This window comes from Panthera uncia, chromosome C2, assembly GCF_023721935.1.
Source record: "Panthera uncia isolate 11264 chromosome C2, Puncia_PCG_1.0, whole genome shotgun sequence".
NCBI lineage: Eukaryota > Metazoa > Chordata > Mammalia > Carnivora > Felidae > Panthera > Panthera uncia.
The window spans coordinates 110,614,043-110,637,467 of NC_064810.1; the positions used below are offsets into that span (position 1 = coordinate 110,614,043).

Here is a 23,425-nt window from a genome sequence, read left to right on the forward strand (position 1 = left end):
CAGTTTCTTACTTTATTTCAAATACTATGAGAATTTTTAAATTCTTGAGAAGCCATGGGAGTAAAATAACAAAATAAAAAACCGAGACCTAGACCTAGACTCTTAAGCCTTCGAAAGAACGGAGTGTGTCTTAGCCTTACAAGGAAATAGCACAGTGAAGTTTCCCCACAAATGTTCAGTGGATTGACGGCAGTAAGGAGGATCTGAACAAAGTAACTGTTCCAAAGAAACAACATTCTGCCTCACTAGTTTTTATCTAAATCCATTCCTACCCTACCTAAGAAAAGGTACACACTATGCTTTCACTAAAAGACGACTTTCACTAAATCCTAAGTCCTCAAGTCTACAAAGCCAAGGTATATAGCATAACAGTAAAGAGCAAAGATCATGCATTCTGGAATCAGACTATGTGGTTTCAAATCCTGACACCACACCACTTACTCTGATATCACCTTGATAAAGTTATTCATTCAATGATTCTATGAGTTTCCTCACTGATCATGGAAATTAAATGAACATGCATAAAGTATCCAAAGAATGACTGGCATGACATAAGAGTACAATCAATGTTTACTGATGTCATCACCATCACCTTATTTCTCAGTAACACAGTACAGTAGTTTGATGACCACAACAACAGTGGAAGCCAAAGAGAGACACTTCAAATTCTAGCTTGTCAAAACCTCTGTCTGCTCAGTTTATGCATCTGTAAAAACAGAATAAAAATGCCTACCTAAAAATAACTATTGTAACAGTTATCATAATGTCTGGTATACAGGTGACAATCAAAAAGGATAGCCATTAACACTCATATATATAGATGTAGTAAAGCTACGTTCCACCAGATGTCCTCTCCTGCACATCAAACCTCCATCCAAAGAATCTTAACCAGCATTTTATTGTGGATTCAGTCTTTCACTTGGAGCATTGGAAGAAAAACTACCTTCCCTCAAGAAATAATTTTGAGAAGATACCCACTGAACATATAGGCTATAATCTAGGAAAAATTATGTGCTACACTGTGCAGTTATAATAGGAGCTCAGAAGAAGGAAAGAACACTGTGTGCTGAAGCATCCAGTGGACTGAAGAAACAAAATTAGGCTGAATCTTGAAAAAGGAAAATGACATACCAACAGAGGAGTGGGAAATGATACACTGAGTAGAGAAACAAATTCAATTAATATTTTTACTGAACTCTAAAAGCATGTCTTCCTTTATCCTTGTCTTGATCCCTTGACCTGAGATCTTGATCCTATTTGGAATTATTTTCCCTTCAATGGCCAATCTCTGACATTTCTCAATTTCCATCTTCAAAACAGAACATAAACCACTTCTTGCCTAGAAAGCCTTTCCTGTTTGACCTGCCTTTTTCTGAGAGCTCGTGTGGTGCATATTCCCCACCATCTTTCCAACATCCTACACCATTTACACATAGTTTACAATACGCTTTTAACATCCTTACTGCTCTACAGGCCAGTTTTACACCATCGATTTTTTCCCCACTTAATTTAGGTTGGAGTGTAAACTACATACAATAAAATAGAAAGATTTGAAATGTAAGTTCAATGAATTTTGACCCCAAGTAAACACCACCACAATTATACTTTTTTATATATATATATATATAAATTTATTTATATATATATATAATTATATATATATATATATAATTGTATACAATTATACAATATTATACTTGAAAGCTCCCTTATACTTCTTTCCACTCCTACGTGTCCACTGACCTGATTTCTGTCACTAGAACTTAGTTCTACCTGTAGTAGAATTTCATTGAAACATAATCACACAGTACATACACCTTTTGTGTTGAATTCTTTTGCTCAATTTAACATTTTGAGATTTATTGTTGGGATCACACTGTTGGCATCTATCATTCCTCTTGATTACTAAGTGGTATTCTGTAAGTATACCATAATTTCTTTACTCGTTTTAATCTGCTGATGAACATTTGAGTCATTCCTAATTTTTGTTTGTTATGAATAGGGTTGCTATGAATACTCTAGTAAAGGGCTTTTTATGGACATATGCTTTCATTTCTCTTAGGTGAATAGCCAAGGAATTAAATTACTAGCTCATTAGCTGTATGTTTAACTTGATTAAAAGTTACCAAACTGCTTTCCAAAGTAGATTTTCTACTTTATACTCCAACTAAAAATTGTTCTATTTCCTTGTGTACAGTTAGTATTGTCAATATTGGTGTTTTGGGTTTTTTTTGGGGGGGGGGGGGTTGTTTTAATTTTTTTGGTTTTGTTTTGCCATTTTAATGGGTGTGAAGTATCTCATCATTATAATTTGCATTTCCCTATTAACTCAAGATGCTGAACACCTTTTCATCTGTTGCTTGGTCAAACATCTTCTTTAGTGAATTGTTTCTTCATGTCTTTTGGCCATTTTTTTTTTATTGAGTTACAGAAATTCTTTAAATAGCCTGAGTCTTTTAATAGAAGTATGTATTGTGTATTTTTCCTCCCAATCTGTGGCTTGCCTTTCATTTTCTTAATGGTATCAAATGAAAAATGGAAGTTTTCAATTTTAAAAAGGTACAATTTATTAACTTTTCATTTTATGATTAGTGTGTTTTGTATCCCAATAAATTACTGCCTACCCAAGGTTGTGAACATACTCTATATTTTCTTCTCGAAGCTTTATGGTTTCAGTTTTACATTTAGGTATACAATCCATCTTGAATTGTTTATTTGACTCCTTATTTCACCTGGTAATAGATCTCGCAGAGAAGAAATGATCTATAAACACTGTTGCTCATTTACAAATGCCCCCATGGGTTAAGACAAAGCCTGTTGAAGAGGCCTATGCTTAGCCTACGGTATATCCTGGATGGAAAATCTACTCACAGGAATAAAGTCACAAATGTGATCCAAATGGACACACAAGTCTCCATTTGAAAGTGATGGTCTGGCCCTGCCTTACGATAAGCTTTTAACTAGGATAGGGATAATCCAAAGTTTGCATTTTTTTAATGAACAACAGTTTAACCCAGCACTTGTAATGAACAACAGTTTAACCCAGCACAAAGAAACAGAGGACAGTTTGCTCACAATAGTTTCTTCCTCTTTGAATATGCATTAGATCAATTACCATCTCATTAGTATAGACGAAATTCTCTTTAATGAATTAGGCTTCATCAGTCAAGTGATTCTTAGCAGCTCCACTTTAAACTGACTTCTAAAATGAGTAATAAATGATTACTCAAAAAGATTACTCTCTGGGGACATTGTTCCTATAGCCTTAAACATACGCATTATTTTATAAGATTTAGAGGACTTTTAAAAATGTTTTAGTAATATTTCTTCTAAAAAATATGTCAAACCATAAATAGAATTATTCCTGTTACTCAAAGATTATTACCTAAGGCATCTAATATAAAGCATTTCAAGTTATTTCCTTGAGATTTTACTAAGAAAGCACAAGATTGGGAAGAGTAAAAATACTCTTTTCCACTTATTAGGGCTTGGAGAAATTAACAAATTAACTAGGATCATAGAACATTTTCTGAGTACTTAGCAATGAAGTTGGTAAAAATACTCCATATACTAAAAAATGAGGAGACTGTTCTGAAGAGTTGTATGTTGCCAGCTGGTTCCTTGATACTGAGCTAAAACGCACTCACTGTTTAGCAATTCTTATTTTTTATTACCCAGATGACATTTATGTTTCCTCAAGTGAGGAACTGCCACAGGAAAACTATTCACAGCTAAACGAGAACCTAGGCACTCATTTATTTGTAGCTTGCACGTCCCTCTATGTTTAATGACTACCCAAGATTCACAAGCTAATATTGCTCCGAACTATCAACAAGGGGCACCTGTGTGGTTCAGTTGGTTAAGCATCTAACTTCTGTTCAGGTCATGATCTCAGTTTGTGAGTTTGAGCCCTGCATCAGACCTTGTGCTGTCAGTGCAGAGCCTGCTTCAGATCCTCTCTCCCCCTCTCTCTTTTCCCCTAGCCCACTCACAAGCATGCATTCTCTCTCTCTCTTTCTCTCAAAAATAAACATTGAAAAAAAATTTGTTAGAGAAACTATCAACAATAGTTGCTTAGAATTTAGGGCAAAATAGAAGAAAGTACCATATGAACCTGGCATTGTTTCTTTTTGAAGAGAAAAAGGAGTTTTCATGGCTAGCCACTTCAATGTGGTTAAGTTATGCATTTAAATTCCTTTTTCTCATCAAGTGTTTCCATTATCACCATTCCCTTAATGGAACTCCATTACTTTTATGCCTTATTCAATGTATAACTTTTTCTAAAGCCTTAAGTCAGAAAGAATAAAAGCAGAAAAAAATAAACTCCCAGTAAGGAATACTGTCTTAAGCCATATAGTCCATGAAGTGTTTAGTTAATGGTTCCAGTAACAGTCAAAATAAACTTTTCGTTTAAAGAATTTAAGAAACTCTACCATTCAGGAAATACGCTCTAGAATGAGCTACCCAAAGTTTAATTTGAAAAGTTCTCTAGGACTTCACAGCACTGATAGAATTCACTATTGCTAGCTATGAAGTAAATCTTAGTTTTCCTGAACACCCATTTCAAATCACACTGAAGGCACCTGCACCCCACGAGAGACTGCATGGACTTCACATCAGGAAGGAGTTTATACAAGTTACAGGATCCAATGGCATACGAGGACCGAGCACACCAGTCCCTCCCTAGGAAGAGGTAGCTTTTCTTTCATAGAATGGCTACAGCAATTTTTCTTCTCACTCTTGACTGTCTTCTTAACAAGCAGCCAAATGCCCCTGCGCACACGTTTTATTTTTCCCAGTCACAAGCCACCAAATCTCAAAGCTTTTCTCCTATGGCTAGAGTTCCTTTACACTGATTCGATTTTCTCCTACGGCTAGAGTTCCTTTACACTGATTCGTTCGTACCACTTACTCATACACTCCTTCATTTACTTAAAATCTTCAAAATGCTAGAAAAGATTATTCAAAGAAAAAATGGCTAAGACTAATGTGAAAGTCAAAAAACACAACACGCCAAAAAAGGACTATACTATTATACAAGTGCTTTTGTGCAAATATAATTTTCATAATGTCTAAAGTCTAGGCAAACTGTGTTTGCGGGGGGGGGGGGGGGGGGTTGTTTGCTGTGTTTTAGACCAGTGAATTTATTTTTTTAGTTCTTTTTAACACTTATTTATTGTTGAGAGACAGAGACAGAGCATGAGCAAGAGAAGCAGACACAGAATCTGAAGTAGGCTCCAAGCTCTGAGCTGTCAGCACAGAGCCTGATGTGGGGCTCAAACAGCAAGATCATAACCTGAACCCAAGTCGGATGCTTAATCAACTGAGCGACACAGGGGCCCTGTAGACCAGTGAATTTATTGATGAGATACTAAAATGCCTTTGGATCAGAGATCTTAGGTTGTACTAAAACCAGAAGCTGGAAATGCTCTAGGCCATACTTTCTTCCTCTAATCTGTTTTTGTCCTTGAGCTGTTTCATTCCTGCTTGTTTTGTTTTGGCAGAGAGACTTTACTTTTTGCAAATACAACATTGTAATTCACATCTTTTCTCTTTCACTAATGTCACTGGTTCAGCTTCACATTTCTGGGGTCTGCAGGTATCTTTCCATCAGCTACACAATCATCTCTGGAACTGTGGCCGTGGGCATAGGGTAATAGAGTTCAGGATTCTTTCTGTTGGGTGACATTCTTAAAGGAAAAGTGTCATTGTGAACTCAGTGAACACTCCAAAAGATGTTAGGTGAAATATCATGCTGAGAGGCTGACATCTGTTATCTGAGTCTATTCTTTCAACATTCAGTTAGAAGTGTAAATCAGAAGGTTTATATGCTTTTAGGCAAACCATTATTTAATGTTAAGTTCATTCACTCAACAACAAACAGCTTTACATTTGGGCTGGTACTATGAATATAAGCCTAAAGGTTTCTTCTGCTTGGGATTTCTGGACACATTCAACATTAAGTTTCAAATATTCAACAAATCTGTTTGCATTTTAACTTTGATCAAGTTAATATTCTCATTTTAACAGAGGCCTGTGAATGCCTCAAAAATTGAGAATGTGAGGAAAAATCTCCTTATTTAACAGGAATCAGATGAGCCTCCCCCAAACTCACTATGCCAGGAGCAGCCATCAGCATGAAGTTTCCACAGCCATGCACACAGAAGCACTAAGGAGCAAGGAGAAACTGGAAATGAGCAAAGTACGACGGCAACAAAGCCAAAGGCACCTGTGTACATTGCCAAGAACCTACAGCAGGGGCTCTGGAACTCGGTAACTAAGTTCAGGGCACAGACAACAATCAAATGTCCCCTTGGACCAGAACTAGTCATACTCGTCCAGGACAGAATGCCCTAGTCTTTGCCTGCCACCTTCAATTATCAGAGTCACAAGGCCCTGTTCCAGTCCCTCCCATTAGTCCCTGGAAAGAGACGAAATCAGAGACCCCTCTAAATCAGAGTTGTTATGACTGTCATTTGTCAGGAAGAACTTCTATTCAAACAAAATCTTAAAACACTTTTACATCAGACACAGAACCAGAAATGGTCTTCAGGAGGCTGAAGGGAAGAGACTCCCTCAGACTGTCTAAAACACACCTCTGGAAAGCTGTTGTGCCTGCCCAGAAGCCAGCCGGGAAGAAGTTTGAAAGCACTGCCCAGACTCCTCCTCGCAGACGGCAATGATCTTGTGATTATGAACTAGACAAGTTTTTAAACATATAAACTAGGGGCACCTGAGTGGCTCAGTCAGTTAAGCATCCTACTTCAGCACAGGTCATGATCTCAGGGTTCGTGGGTTTGAGCCCCGCATCTGGCTCTGTACTGAGAGCTCAGAGCCTGGACCCTGCTTCAGATTCTGTGTCTCCCTCTCTCTTCCCCTCCCCCTCCTCTCATGCTCTCCCTCCCTCTCAAAAATAAATAAACATTAAACAAAATTAAACCTCAATTTGAAGAACAATTTCAGGGAAAAGGCATTCTATCGAATATAAATGAGAACACTCTCCATACTGGCGTATGAGCACTTTATACAATTACATACCAACTAATGAGTTCAGGTTTGAATTTCCGAGAGACTGGGCAGGCATAAGAAGTTTTCAGTAAGAGTGCTTAGACAGCTTCCTCTTTCTTCTCTGCTAAAACACACCCCTCCTGCCCTCGTGGAAAGACTCGATTCTTTAAAACATAGCACAGTATGCCCAATAATGCCCAATAATGATTTAACACTACACCCAACGAGCCCAAACCCTTCCTGATACCCCACCAAACAAGTGTCAGCAGAATAATGAAAACAATTATAGCAGTGGAACTAAAGACCAACATCAAACACAACCTTCAAAGTTTTAATGGGAAAGTACAAGGGAGTGAGAAAATAAGGTATGAGATGTTTATAATGAGGAGGAAAATATGAAATAATCCAAACATCCATCAATAAGGAAATGGTTAAAACATGATTCTTGCCTTCTGGTTTACAGCTACTCGACAGAAAAATATTCAGCGTTAAAAAGTGCCATTGGGAAGTCACCTAGATATACTGGGGTCAGTAGGGGTTGGGAACAGTAGGAAGAGATCTCAACTTTTGTCCATGGTTACCTGCCTTCCTAGTATTTAACAATTACTAACATTTATTAAGTACTTTCCACACATTAGGCACTGCACTAATGCTCAGTGAATTCTTACAACAATCCTACGGGATACAGAGAGTAATTCCCATTTAATAAATGAATTAAAGTATTTTAGCCATTCACAGCTGGTAAGTGGGGGAAGCCAGATTTGAATCCAGGAATTTCAACTTTGCAGTTCACAATCTTAGCCTCTAATTTATCTCTTAGAGATCAGTCCTTGTTCCCTGGGTATAGTCAATCAATTCACCCTTAGATTCTTTACGTTCATATAACAAGAAAAAAATTTCCACTTACTGTTCTGGGAAATAATTTTAAGGAAAATTAAATAAATGATCTCACATGCAAAGCTCATGACATTTTGAAAAGTCATTATGACCCAAGCTGGCATTAAACTCAAGATCTAAGTACAAGGCAACTTTATAAGCAAGTATTATTTAAAGGCTCAGTGACCAGGGTCACTGGGTAACTCAGTCAGTTAAGCACCCGACTCTTGATTCTGGCCCAGGTCATGAGCTCGTGGTTCATGGGGATTGAGCCCTACATCCAGCTCTGTGCTGACAGCAAGGAGGCTGCTTGGGATTCTCTCTCTCCTTATCTCTCTGCTCCTCCCCCAGTGTCTCTGTGTCTCTCTGTGTCTCTCTCAAAATAAATAAACTTTAAATAAAATATAATAAAGGCTCAGTGACCAATAATGATTCTGTCAGCCCCACCATAGCAGCAAATTGTGAAGGCCAGTTCATACATTTCCTTCAGGTTCAAGCTGTTTGCGTATGTTCACAGCACAGAAAATGTAATGTTTAAAATTAAACAGATGCCCATCACTTCAAGGCAAGCCGGGAAGGTCCCAATCAGCAGGCATTCTTTTTGCAGCTCTACATGTTGATGCCAGTGGAATGGGAGGTATTTCCAGGTGAAGCTGGTGATTAGCCGGGTCACTAACAGGTGCTGGGCAGTCCTAAAATCATAGGAACTATACATGCCCACAAGTTGTTGATCCACCTCTGTGCCCACCTGACCCGGCAAAAATGCCCTACTCCTCACCCTCAACCCATTTACACATGAGTCTCCTCTCCGCCGCCACCACCACGCAGCAGTAATGACAGCAAGTGACAGCACGTGTTTTCCCATCATCCTAGAGGAGCAGTAGAAAGGACACGTTTAAGACCAAGAACTAAAGCACCCCCTGCTGCAACTTACATCCTTACCAGCTGTGTGAACTTGGGTATGATGCTTAACCACTCTGTGCCTTACTGTCCTTGTTTTATTGGGGTACATTTACGGAACTTACTTCATACATTAGTTATTAGATTTTAATAAGTTAATACAGAAAAGGAATTTAGAAGAGTATCTGGCATATTCTAAAAACTCAATGTTAGGTTTTGCTAATAATGGTATTGCTACTACTATTACCATAGCACATTAAGCAGGAGATAGAAACTTACTTCTTGTGACCCTTCTTTTCCTTATTTTACCATTTACAAGAAAATGGTTACCCAAGGATAAATTTCTCAATGATCTTTCTTTTCCTTTTTCCACTTTTCTACATTTTCTAATTTTCCTACGCATGCCTTAATAAGTCTTCTTTAATTAAACTGCTTAAAGCAAACAACTTGAAGATTAAGTCTTCACTAAATTCCCTTCCTACGCGCCTGGCTAGGTGCAACAAAAAGAGCCTCTACCCCATCAAGTCTACAGTTGAGCAAGCAGGTGTCAGGACCACCCTGCAGAGCCCAGCAATAATGTCTGGAAATTTCAGGGTGTGACCTTTCCATGAAGAAAATTGGTGGCAAACCACGGACCACAGCTACACATCCTACTGCAGACAAATTATTATCAAATTTTAAAAACACAAAACAAAAACTGGTGTGTGGCTTAGAATCTACAAATTCTAGCAGGATACAGTCTGAAAATTAAAATACTTATGGGCACCTGGGTGGCTCAGTCGGTTAAGCGTCCGACTTCGGTTCAGGTCAATATCTTGCAGTCTGTGGGTTCGAGCCCCGCACAGGGCTCTGTGCTGACAGCTCAGATCCTGGAGACTGCTTCAGATTCTGTGTCTCCCTCTCTCTATGTCCCTCCCCTGCTCACTCGCTCACACTCTCACACTCACACACACACTCTCTCTCTCCCTCTCTCTCTCTAAAATAAATAATCATTAAAAAAAATTTGTTTAATTAAAATGGTTTATATCAGAGTATTTAATCAGGGGTTCCCCAATCTCCCACTAATATATAAAATGTATTGTACATTGTGGCTTTCAACAAACTATGAAAGGACTTCATAACCTAAAGATGATACAAATTGTTGGTTTACTAGTGATCCTCAAACTTTAACACAACTGCCAGAACATGTATCCCTGAGCTCACCCACAGACCTTGTTTCAGGGATGGGAATCTGGGGTCATTCCTGAGAATGTGCATTTCTATCAAGTCCTCAGACAATGCCAGTGCTGCTGGTCCATGTCCAACAATCAAACCAGTGATTTAAGGAATTATTTAAGAACCAGTGATGGAAGGAATTCTTGTGGGCATTTTGGCTTTATCCCAACAGGAAGCAACCAACCTCCTTAACAGAATGTAAGAGAACTAACGGCCATTTCTCCATTATTTACCAGTGAGTTGCCTACCAAGTAGTGGCCCTTCGGTTTGGCTTCCTCATCAGCAACCGTCCCTTCTCACATCTCTAGGTAAGCTATGCCTATCATTTTATTCAACTGGGCAAATATTTATCAAATTCCTTATTTCCAAATAGGTAGGTTAGAAACTAGCTTTGGATATTGGTATAAAACAGTGACTGCCCATATATTTCCACCCACACTACAACCTCCATCAATTTGTTTTTTGTCTTCTTTTTCACACATATGCATTTTCAAATGAGGAGAAGAAACAGTATAATGTAGTTTAGAAAATTCCACCTCTCCCCTCTTTCAGAATTAAAAGTATAAACAAACATGGCTCTGATGATCAAGATGCTTCCCATAAATCAAAGCCAATGTCATGCAACCATTAAACACAGAGACCACCAGGCCATGCTTGACCTGCAACACACAGAATGAAAGGGGCCAGACACATAATTTCACAGAACTCAGTCTGTAGAGATGAACAGCAGCAGATGATGAACACATCATACATGTGTTACCCTCAGGATAAAGGTCAAGGTTGAGTATGCTATAGATGCCTTAGCTTTGAGTATAATTTAGTGTGAGTACAACCACAGCATAGATGGTATTCTGAATAGGGAAAAATGCTTACAGTCACTTAACACAAATAAGGAATTTATTACTTTTTTAAGATTAGGTCCTAAAGCCTACATACTCAGGAAAGTGACCATCAGGGAATAAAGCTGGTCAATATTGAGTTGTACTTAGGTGAACAGTCATTTAAAAACTAGTTTTAAAAAGATATTAGTAGAGCTAGGTAAAGGAGGAAATCAGAGGTGAACAGAAGTTCATTTTATCTTCTGGTAATATCAACTCCTTTATAAATAACTTCCCCAGGCTGGATAAGATGACCTTTTGGCTCCTTTCTCCATGTTCAAACACCGTGTCCATTAAATCTGAATAGCCCTCATTCTTTTTACAACTGAAACACATTCCTACTCAGCCACCACACCCTTGCGAATGATCTCCCCAGCGTATCCATTAGTACAGTGAGAATCCATTGATGGTCGGTTGAATGCTATGGTTAGCCAAAAAATAGAAAATGCCAAGGTCCTCTTTGAGAGTGCACAGAAATATGAAATATTTATCGCAACAAAAAAGAGATTGGATTCCAAATAATTTGGAATTAAAATATAATATAGGGACTACAGAAGGGAGAAAACAAGATGAATTACCTCTGTCAGATTCATGAAGAAATCACTATTAGAACAGAGAAAACACAGAGCCTAAACTATAAGCCAAGACTCTTTAAATGTTTGTTTGGAAAAGCAATTTGCTCTTTTCAATGGTTGGTGAAGAATCCTGGTAAGGACTAGCTGAGTATTTATACCTCGAAGATGCTCAATAAATTGACTCATAGCAGATGCCATTCCTATCACAGCACCTCAAGGAGGGACAATGTAAAGGCCATTTGTCTTGAGGCACATTTTAAGATTTCAGATAAGTCCCGAGCTTTCAGAAAACGGGGTATTCAAAATTTCTATTTTGTCTATGCAGAGTGTGTCTATCTTAGGGTAAACATAGGTACCGATTGTCTAGGGCAGATCTAGATCATTCCTGCAGGCCTAATGTAAGTATAATTAACACTGTGTTTAACTCTCAAAAGTGTCCCAACTTAAATAATAAATTCTAAGCTGACTCTATCCCAATCTGTTTTGGCTAAGTCTTTGGTAAATGAAATCTCTTCAAAAGTACCAGAGGCAATGTACTTCAGGTCAGAAAGTTTCTCCACAAATCTTGAAGGTAAGAAAAACACACCACAGTTCAAAAGGAGTGCCTATTTGTGAAAGCAAGCCAGATGATCACAGTACGTTAGCAAGAGCACTGATCTCAGTTCACTGGTTTTTAGTTACTGAATTATCTATGCAGCCCGTGGTTGCAACTTGTGGGACAGAATTACTGTCGAACAAACACATCTTCCAGAATGGTATGGTTTTCAAACTGTATCCCGTAACCACAGAGAATCATAGATGTATTGTGGGAGAACAAGGTAGAGACTGAACAGGTAGGCTAACTCCTACCCATCTTCAAAGACACACTTCCATCTACTTATCCATTAGCTCTATTTAAGATTTCAAATACTGCAGTCTGCTGTTCAACACAAAACAAAGAAGTACACATACATACACGGTTTTAGAACATATTGCTAGAACCAGGGTCTGGACAAACATTTTAAAAAGACACTACAGGAACCACACCACCACCCCACCTCACCCCCACCAAGAGAGAGAGAGAAAGACTGAAAATTTTAAGGAGACGCAGATTTTAGGTAACCCAATATGCTCATTAAAACTGAGGCAATGCAGGGGGGGATGGGGGGATGCCTGGGTGGTTCAGTTGGTTAAGTGCCCCACTTCGGCTCTGGTTATGACCTCATGGTTTGAGTTCAAGCCCCGTGTCGGGCTCTGTCAGTTCAGAGCCTGGAGCTTACTTTGAATTCTCTGTCTCCCTCTCTCTCTGTCCCTCTCCTATTCACACTCTGTCTCTGTCTCTCAGAAAGTGAATAAATGTTAAAAAAAAAAAAAAATTAAAAAAAAAAACAAAACTGAGGCAATGGGACACCTGGGTGGCTCAGTCGGTTAAGCATCAGACCCCTGACCTCAGCTGAGGTCACAATCTCACAGTCTGTGAGATGGAAACCACTTGGGATTCTCTCTCTGTCCCTCTCCCCAGTTCATGCACATGTACTCTCTCTCTCTCAAAATACACACACACACACACACACACACACACACACACACACACACACACAACAAAACACCTGAGGCAATGAGAGGCGCCTGGCTGGCTCAATCCGTGGAGCATGCAATTGGGCGTGGAGCCTACTTGAAAAGGAAGAAAGAAAAAAAACTGAGGCGTGAACTGAGCCGTAGAGGATACGAGTAAAAAGCCTATTATCACAGTACCATCCCTATCCCCACTCTCTGCCTGCTTTTGTTCACTGCTCCCCCACAGCCAAACCTTACCACTGACATGAAGTGTTCAGGTCCTATCTGCACACTCTCTAAATGATAATGCAACTCAAGAACACACTTGGATGCCCGCGGAATTAACAATGCTCGTGTCTGTTTCTAAAATATGCCTGCTAAGGAGGAGTGGGGTTGAGAATACAATAATGTTAACTTAGAGAGATCCATAAAATAGTACTAGAATTTGTTAGCTATACTTTGTGGCACAAAGTGTTTGCATTGCATGTGCACAACCTCACCTAACTAACACAGCGACCCTGTCGGGGAGGTGGCAGAGGGGAAGAATGGCACGGACACATCTAACCCCAGAGCACACCTTCTCTACCACGCAGTAGGCAGACGTGGTCCTTGCCCCACAGGACTCTGTAAAAGGACCACATCAGTTTTGGATGCTAGGTCGAAAGTGAACAAAGGGAGAAATAAAAAAATCCCCCGAGGGCCTCAGGATGTGTCACAGCTCTGGAGATTTAAATGAAAATTCCCATTCCTTGCTGCAAGGTACACCTTGGAATTTAACCCAGGGCCAATCCTGGACCACACTTCACTAATCAATCTTGTGTTCCCCCTTCAGGAAGACAACAAGAAATTCTCTTCATCTGCTTTATAAGCAGCGCACTTAATGGAACATATTTTTATGACAGCAAAGCCAAGCAACAGAATTAAAGAAAGTGGTGACATTGCATTGTAAGTAATTATTGTGAGGCTCTCGAGTATTTGATCATACCTCTGAGCCAGCTACCACATAGCTTCCAGATCTTCGTGATCCATTGCAGGGTTGCCTTAAGTAGTATAAGAGCTCTTATTTGGGCGTCTGAATGATGACTCCCAAAAGTTGGTCTATAAATTCCTCAGTGCACCACAGACCCACAGATTGGAATTGTATGGATACTGGGTCTGCATCTTCACTAACTATTTTATAGATGCTTCATGTCAAAAAAACTGAACTTGAGGCCAAAACAAATTGATTCATTTATACATACATATACATATATATATATATATATATATATATATATATATATATATATATATTTCTGAGAGACAGAGAGACAGAGCACGAGTGGGGAAGGAGCAGAGAGAGAGGAGACACAGAATCTGAAGCAGGCTCCAGGCTCGGAGCTGTCAGCAAAGAGCTCGACATGGGGCTCAAACCCACGAACTGTGAGATCATGACCTGAGCTGAAGTCAGACACTTAACTCAATGAGTCACCCAGGCACCCCCAAAACAAATTGATTCTTACGCTATCTGAGTACAAAATGCTTAAAGCAAATTAGAGAGGGAAGGTGGAAAAGGAAGCAGCAAATGTTAGTTACCATTCGAATGCTGTAGCATGGAGAAGAAACATGGCATTTAAAGGTTTGCATAAATCACATCTGTGCCAAATGGTCCAAATGACACTTAGAACAGCATGGCCAGGACAGAGGAATATTATGGTAAGATACAGATCCATAAATACTAGAGTTAAGCTCAATTTCAAAATTGTGTTTTCTCCAAGCAATCATTACCTTTTAGAGATAACAAGAAACCCCCACCATGCAAGTCTCCTTCAAGATTTTTTTTTTTTTAATTCTCCATCAAAGAAATAATACTTATGGAAGGGAACATTAATTCACTGTTCTGTGTGCCAGGCACACAATAATATTTTGAAGTAAATATTATTACTGCTTTTGTATACATCATTCAAAGGAAGAGACTTCTGAGGCCCAGACAGCTTTAGTAATGTACTCAAGGCTCCACAGCTAGTCCGTGCTCTAAGGCCATCTATCCCAGTCTCACCAATCAGATATGCCGCCTCTCACAGTTCTAGGACTACAGGTCAACAAATGTTTCAATTGCCTAAAGGAAAAATATACAGTGGCAAGATCCTATAAATATTTAAACTAAATACAACATTGCAAGTGGCACACAGTGGAAAGAGCATTAAACGGAAGCTGTGGAATAACAGCTACAGAGAAAGCAGCTACATAAGCATGCCTTCCAGGCAAGGTCACTTAGAAACCACTCCACATTCTGAGGAAACAGATCAAAAAGGTCTACAATCTGTCATAACCATTTTCTTTTTAAAACCACACCATTTATTTTGAAGTTCAGAAGCATCTATATCACATGCAGCTTTCTTATTTTATTTTTTTTTAAACTAAACGCCTCCGATAGAACATTAAGCATCCTAACAGCACGGATTTCCTATGTGGAGTGATATGCAATATCTGTTTTTACAAATGGCAAGAAATCATTTAACAAATTCAAACATTACTTTTTCCCCTATGGCCCATTTAAAAAAACAAAAATAAAAACAAACAAACAAACAAAACACCTCTAAGTCATTTCCCAAAAAAGCCAGAATGGAATAAAACCACACAGCTGAACTAACAAAATAATTACAAAACGCTCATTCATATGAGCTTTTGTTTTCCTTACCTAAGCAAAAATAAATGTTCCCTGCCTCTGCTATTATTTTTTTTTAAACTTTTTTTTTTTTAACGTTTATTTATTTTTGAGACCGAGAGAGACAGAGCATGAACAGGGGAGGGTCAGAGAGAGGGAGACACAGAATCTGAAACAGGTTCCAGGCTCTGAGCTGTCAGCACAGAGCCCGACGCGGGGCTCGAACTCACGGACCACGAGATCATGACCTGAGCCGAAGTCGGCCGCTCAACCAACTGAGCCACCCAGGCGCCCCATGCCTCTGCTATTATTTAACCACTCTTGGGCTTTACAATAAGAGAAACTCATCAAGACATTGCTAAATAATTCCATTAGCATAACAAGCTTTAGTCTCTCCTGTAGGGCAGCAATCTGATGAGATCCATGGCAATGGAGAGGCTTTGGGACCACACTTCTGTCTACATTAATTAAAAACAGTGGAGCCCTAAAAATTTCTGGAGTTGACAACAGTGAAGAAGAGGGAGATAAAGAGGATTAAGAGATATGAACTTGCAGCTATAAAATAAGTCACAGAGATGAAAAGTACAGCATAGGGAAAACAGTCAACAATGCTGTAATAACAGTGTTACTTACTGGTACAGATGGTGACAGTGACAACACTTAACATGGGAAACACTGGGTAACATAAAGAATTGTGGAATCACTATGTTGTACACCTGAAACTATGTAACATCATATGTCAAGTAAACTTCAGTTAAGAAAAAAATAGACTGGGTGAGATGAGGGTAGGAAAGGAGACAACCAACTTCCTCGCCCCGGGTTCAGGGAAGCAAGGCCACAGACTAAAGCACTCAGGAAGCACTCTATCAGCTGTGCCTGTCTTTAAAGGTGTGAGTTCGCTAGGCTCCTGCATATTATTTCCTCCTGAGAATATGTCTCTAATTCGGCAATCCTTTTCCCAGGGTTATGTATGGCCATGTCATCTTAGAGAGCTTTCCCATAACCATGGTTATTGAGCCAAAGACCTACTCTCAAATATGAATCTTTCCTTAGAAATCAACATTACAGGGATGCCTGGGTGGCTCAGTTGGGGAGTGTCCGACTTTGGATCAGGTCATGATCTTGTCGTTTGTGAGTTCAAGTCCCAGTTCAGGCTCTGTGGTGACAGCTCAGAGCCTGGAACCTGCTTTGGATTCTGTGTCTCCCTCTCTCTCTGCCCCTCCTCCACTCATTCTCCCTCCCTCCCTCCCCCCCCCCCCCCCACCAAATACACAAAAAACATTTTAAAAAACCCCAGCACTTATTAGAGGTGCAAAAAGCATAGCACTCTATCTATATCTACCATATATTCAATGACAGTACATTTTCAAGAAAATTGTAAAGTAACAATTAGGCTACGATTATATTAGTAAAAGCCCCTGCCACGTACTGACCACCTATTTTGGCTGGGGACTACAGTAAAATATAAAATGTATATATATACATTACTTCAATTAACCCTGCTAACAACTTTAATAAGGTAGGTAACACTAGACCATTTTCCTCCAGATGGAGAGAGATTACAGAACTAGAAGGTCCCCTGGCAGATCAGAGGCAAAGCTCCCTCATGTATCCAAATATCTCTAACTTATTAGGTGGGAAACTACAAAGAATCACAGATTAATCTAACTCTATCTCCATGCTGGACAAACCTGCAGTAATTTCTACCTTATTTTATCCTGTATGAAACTCTAGCCAAAGATAGCCACTGGTTTCATGTCAAGGGTCGGCACTGACACACTGTCTGAGATCCCTAGGGAAGGACTAGAAGGTTGCAGGAAAAGGGGCTGTGTTCAGTTGCAGACGTCTGTGAAAGGCACTGGTGGCAGAGATAGCCAGCCACTGAGCATTCATTCACACCCACATCCTTCTGCGATGCATTATGAAACCACCATGGACCTTTTCTCTAGTAGATGCTCGTTATCTAGACACCCTCCCCTTTCGAACAAAAGTTTTAAGTAGATATTTAAGTCACACTATTATATGAGAGTTACCAATTAGTATGACATACTATGATATTCCCCCAAATACTATTTTTACCAACAAATAAGGGTCACTGTCTTCCTCCTGCACCCCGTCAGTCATCTGTTAGATTCTCCCTCAGATTGTGTATTCTTACATGAACTTGGTCGCCCAACAGTCTCTTCAGCTCCACAAGCCAAACCACAGCCTTCCTATTTATGACACAGAAGCTTTTATGTTCTAAAGGATTCTCTATATTTTTAAATGAGTAAAACCAAGAGCCTTGCTTATCAAATATAATATAAGGCTTCAGGAAAAACTACCAAAAGCAAAAAACTAAACGATAGCAAGGTAACAGATCAGAACCTGATTAAGGCCTTCCACAGCAGATACACTTCAACTAAAAGAAAAAAAAAAAAAAACACACACACACACACAAAACAAAACATAGCTTTGGAAATGTGTGTATATTCTACATGTGACTTTTCCCAGATAGCAGTAACTGCTATTAAATAAACTGCCAAAAGCAAAATGCCTAAAATTGATATAGCAGATGGCCTCTCCAGTGCAATACAAGAGAAAATTATTAAGAACAAAGACTTGCCCACAGACATTTCCTCTCTTGAGCAATAATGCTACTAAGTAGCTATCCAGCAAGGGTTGTATATATTAACACAGACCTGTACTTTACAAATGTCTCTAAATGCAGCTATTGGCAAAAATACTTTAAACCTATTCCTTCATACACATATAGCTAAGAACAGGGCTAAATGAGGTTTGGCTCAAATTATAATATTGAAGTGATGGTAAGAGCTAACATTTATATAGCATGTTTACATATCTTAACGAACTGAAAATGGCAAAATGAGCAGCCTAAACCCTGAGGGAAACCTGCCTTCATTAGACCAAGAGGGCACAGTTTCTCCTGGTCACCAGAAGAGGCTAGGGAACTGTAATCCCTTTCAAAGCACATGATGGGCTTCAGGAATAAATAATATTTACATAGCTTTCATTATAGGAATAAGTGATGCTGATTTGTCCAGAGACTGGAGACATAATTACCGGGTGAGGAAAAGTGCTGGAGGGCAAGGGAGCTGAAACTTCATCTTCTACACAAAGAAGTCAACAGATGCTACTGAAAGCCAAATAGTGTCATTTATGTAGAAATATAAGGGTTAATGCCTAAAAATAATAGCTAGAAGGGAAAGACGTGGTCATGAGGACATAGAAAAAGGGCAAGGACTGCTATTTTCCATTACAAATTTCATAAAATTATTTGATTTATTAAAGTACCTAAATGCAGGATTTTAATAAAAATTTTAAATTAGTTTAGTTTGAATTAAAGAAACACACACATACATACATGAAGTGATCTAAATTGCTTGGGCTAGGAAAAGAAGAAGGAAAAATAGTGGAGGTCCTCATTTATTAAATACAATAAATAAATCACCTTTTTGTACCTAAAAGGCCTTCCCTTTTCAGTGAGCTGGAGTGTTAGAAGGCAAGGTGCCTATGGATTGCTAAGCAAAAGGGTCATGTGCCAAGCACAGGAAGCCAGACTGGAGACCCCTGGCAAAATGGGGTGACAGAAACTGCAGGAAAATCACCTGCCCTCCTGGCAGACAGGTCAAGTTACTCCATGAATAACAGACTCAGGGAACATCAGCACAAGACTCACCTTTCCCCAAACCAGGCGAGATAAGGACTACCATCTGTGACACAATACAAGGTCTGAGAAGCGGCCAAGTCAGAATTCACATTAAGCCCTATAGGAATTCAGAGGGGTAACCCTTCATTCTCAGGGGTAAGATAAGGAGAAGCTCCATAAACAGTAGACTCTGAACCGGATTCCTGGGGATGCACAAGGGCTCAACAGGTAGAAATGGAAGACAGGCCCTTTTCCAGGCTGAGGAAACATGATGAGAAAGAAAGGCCAGAGGTGAAAAATTAAGATAGATGGTGCGTTTGGAAATGGGACATGATCTAAGACACATCAAACTGCACATTACGTGTTGTCATCACCCCAAGAGGAGAGTGTGGGGCAGGGGTGGGAGACTCCCATGACAGTTAGTTCACCGGTTTCTGGCAGAGTGTAAAACTACAGACATGATAGGGGTGCCTGGGTGGCTCAGTCGGTTAAGCATCTGCCTTTGGCTCAGGTCATGATCTCATGGTTCATGGGTTCCAGCACCGTGTAGGCTCTGTGCTGACAGCTCAGAGCCTGGAGCCTGCTTCTGATTCTGTGTCTCCTTCTCTCTCTGCCCCTCCCCCATTCACGCACTGTCTCTCTCTCTCTCTCTCTCTCTCTCTCTCACTTTCAAATATAAAAAAAATAATTAAAAAATATTTTATCAACTTAAATATAATTTTTAAAAAGGGGTATGTTTCTAAAATTAACTCGTTTATGGGAATATACCCTCCATGTTTAACTGATTTTGCTTATGACAGACTTAAATGTCAGACACTGATATTTAGCTCATTAGTCATGTCATGCCTATCATGCCCCTGAGTTTTCCCAAGTCCTTAGCTTAGTGCTAGTGAATTCCATCAATACTTTTTCCTTATAATTCCCCAAGAGTGTTGAACTCCTAACACCTAAAGATTCATGTTTCAGGCACCTTCAGGTCTCCCTTCAATTTACAAAAGGAATACCATCATAAATGGACAAATTCCTCTAAAAAATAATTTTTCCTCACTGGGATCCACATGTAGTAAATGTTCCTTTCAAAACTGCAATCATAGGGGCGCCTGGGTGGCTCAGTTGGTTAAGCGTCCAACTTCAGCTCAGGTCATGATCTCGCCGTTTATTGAGTTTGAGCCCCACATCGGGCTCTGTGCTGATAGCTCAGAGCCTGGAGCCTGCTTCGGATTCTATGTCTCCCTCTCTCTCTGCCCCTCTCTCACTCACACTCTGTCTCTATCACAAAAAATAAACATTAAAAAAACTTGCAATCATAAATTGAACCAACTTTGACCCATATAATCCCAAATATTGGTTTGGGTTAAAATATATACATCTGACTCAGGTTTCTGTGTATCTAAGCAAGTGGTAGCAGTTACTAGACCACAGGCGAAATGATTCCTGCAGATACGAATGAATATTCATAAAATCCATTCATTTTTAATATAAATCATAAGCTGTCAAAAACAAAAGTGAGCCCATTAACTTTAACTGTCCTTTATCAATATTTAAAAGTCTCATTTAGGAAACACACAAGTACTACAAGTAAATCTTGGATGAAATTAAGAGGTCAACACATCTTCACTTTTAATTCTGTGAGTAAAAATGGTAGGTGCTGAAGATACAAAATTGACACAATATTGGCCCTGCCTTCCTCAGCTAAGGATCTAGCTGGGAGGAATAAAAGGAGAACAATTAAAAAACACAGTTTAAGTATTCAAGGTTGTACCCCAGGGTCCTTACACCACCAGGCCTCCAGAAGAGGCTGATGACTGATAAGTATTAGTTGACTGATTAGATGAACAAATGGATGTAACAATTGTTGATGGAAGGACCAATAGTCTTTTTGGCTAACAGAGAGGAGGGTAACTTTACCAAGTGTGTGGGATCAGGAACAGCTTCCCAAAGTTAGAGTATGGGCCAAACGGCATCTGAAAGGAGTGTTTCCACACATCAGAAATTGTCCAGAATACACTGAACCCAGACAAATTTACTAAATTTGTTACGTTATGTAATTGTTTTAGCATGATATAAAAAACAAACACATGAAATCTAGGACTTCAAAAATATTTTTCGATAAAGCTAAACATTTAATTTTTTAAGATGACTCCATGTAAAAATCAGATATAAACAGAACGGAGGATGTATGGATAAAGCAAAAACTGAGTAGCATGTGAAGAACTGAAACTTCTATAATTATTTTTAATGTTTATTTATTTTTGAGAGACAGCGAGCAAGCGAGAGCAAACGTGAGCAGGGGAGGGGCAGAGAGAGAGGGAGACACAGAACCCAAAGCAGGCTCCAGGCTCTGAGCTGTCAGCACAGAGCCTTACACGGTGCTTGAACCCATGAACCATGAGATCATGACCTGAGCAAAAGTCGGACGCTTATCCGACTGAGCCACCCAGGTGCCCTGAGCTGAAATTTTTAAAACATGGTTTAAACTTAGGATGCCCCAGGAAAAAAGAGAAGAGAGGTATTCCAGGGAGAGGGCAAAGCATAAGCCCAAGCAAGAAAACAAAGACCATAAGTATTGTAGGGAGTTGGAACAAGCAGACAGTAATATAAAGCTCAAGGTAAGTAGTGGAAGAAGATGCAAAATGTCCAATCAAAGAGCACTAAATCTGCCAGATTCAAAAGGATGAACTTACCTTGTAAGTGACAAGGAGCCAAGGGACGTGGCTATACTTGTATTTTAGAGAGATCCCTCTCATGGGTGACTAGAGGGTAGGCACTGGGGAGTAAGTAGACTGGGGTAGGGAATACAAGCTTAATAGGAATCATAAACAAGAAATATTTAGGTGTTAAGAAAATCATCAGGCTTTGGTGATTGGGTATGAGCAGATGAGATCAAGCTATAATTTAATGGTTTATAGCTTCATTGACTAATAGACAGTAGTACCTAAAAAAAGGGCTTAAATCAGAGAGAACTTTGAGGGAGGTTGTTTTATTTTTGTGTGATAATTAAAATAAGCATGATTGATAATGAACCTGCTGCCCTAAGAAAAAGAGAAAGAAATCGGTAAAATGAGTAAATGTTCAAAGTGGATAGAATAGAGGAGACTCTGGCCCCCTTCCTCCTGAGATGACTGCATTAATAGAGAGTGCTATGTAAGAATAACAAATCCCAGCAACAATTTGTTAAATGACGAAGGAATCCAGAAATTGGGGTCAAACAGGGTGCTTGGAAACCAGATTTAAGAGGAAGGGGTAACGTAAAGAAAGATTAAAGTCACAACAGCCTCAATTCAAGGTTGGGAATGTGTGAGGATAACAGAGTAGACCAGGCCCCGCCAATCGACCCCCTAGAACTGGGTCCAGGTAGAATGGTCAACCACACAGATCCAAAGGAGACGGCATCACCTTTCAATCTCTCTCCTCACTTGACAGCTATCTTGGCCTTGGCTGATCAAGACTCCTAGGTGATCTGCCTACTTGCAAAGCCCTCCTCCTCTCCCCTCTGCTAACTGAAAGTGGCAAGTGTTCTGGTCTATTTTACTCTCAAATATTTTTTGATTTTCCAACAAGTTTCATGGAGTTTAGTTGAAGCCACGTGAAGTACAATTTGAAAATCCTTCCCAATAAACACAGAAGCTATTCTTACAACAGCTTCCCAGGAAGAGGTCACAGCTAGGCATGGGAAAGATCTAGCCTCCTGCTGACTGGAGCTCTCGCTTGCTCTGTTGCTCTCCCCTTTCTCTCTGTACCCAGTTTCATACCACGCCTTGCTAATTTGCAACCCTAAGCATAAAGTGCTTACACTTACACAAGCACATAGTAGAGCTGGGTTCCAAAGAGGACTGGGCATCTGTAGTACTTGACATTCAGGCCTTTGGCAAGATGTCAGCATTTCATAGAGTACTTTAAATGTTTTGGTCTGAGAGCTAATATAGCATTTCCTCACTGGTCAACACGAGCAGCCCAAGCAGAAAGCTAAATCTATTTCCCTCAACATCAGATGTTACACTCCATTGTTGATCCAGCCTTGCCTACGGAGACGACAGGAGGCTGGAAAAATTGGTAAGTAAAAACGGTCCATTCAGTGCAGAGTATATTTAAAGAATATTTGTGATTCCAATGTGAAATGGCTGTTTGTGCTCATGATGTC

At 39.6% G+C, this 23,425-nt stretch overlaps 2 protein-coding genes across 19 annotated transcripts in view; one reads left to right on the plus strand and one right to left on the minus strand.

The window, feature by feature from the left end:
* The window catches only part of MED12L (mediator complex subunit 12L), a 336,247-nt gene that overhangs the window by 161,152 nt on the left and 151,670 nt on the right, over positions 1-23,425 (minus strand). The window lies entirely within an intron of this gene.
* P2RY14 (purinergic receptor P2Y14) overlaps positions 1-23,425 on the plus strand; it is a 56,507-nt gene that overhangs the window by 6,513 nt on the left and 26,569 nt on the right. The window contains exon 2 of one of the 3 annotated variants that reach the window (XM_049629683.1): positions 10,236-10,307. The exons of 1 other annotated variant lie outside the window; for it this stretch is intronic. The gene's annotated coding sequence lies outside the window, so the exon portion shown is untranslated. Of the gene's footprint in view, positions 1-10,235; positions 10,308-16,941; positions 23,338-23,425 lie in introns of those variants that run through there. One more of the 3 variants, XM_049629684.1, reaches the window with a different exon arrangement.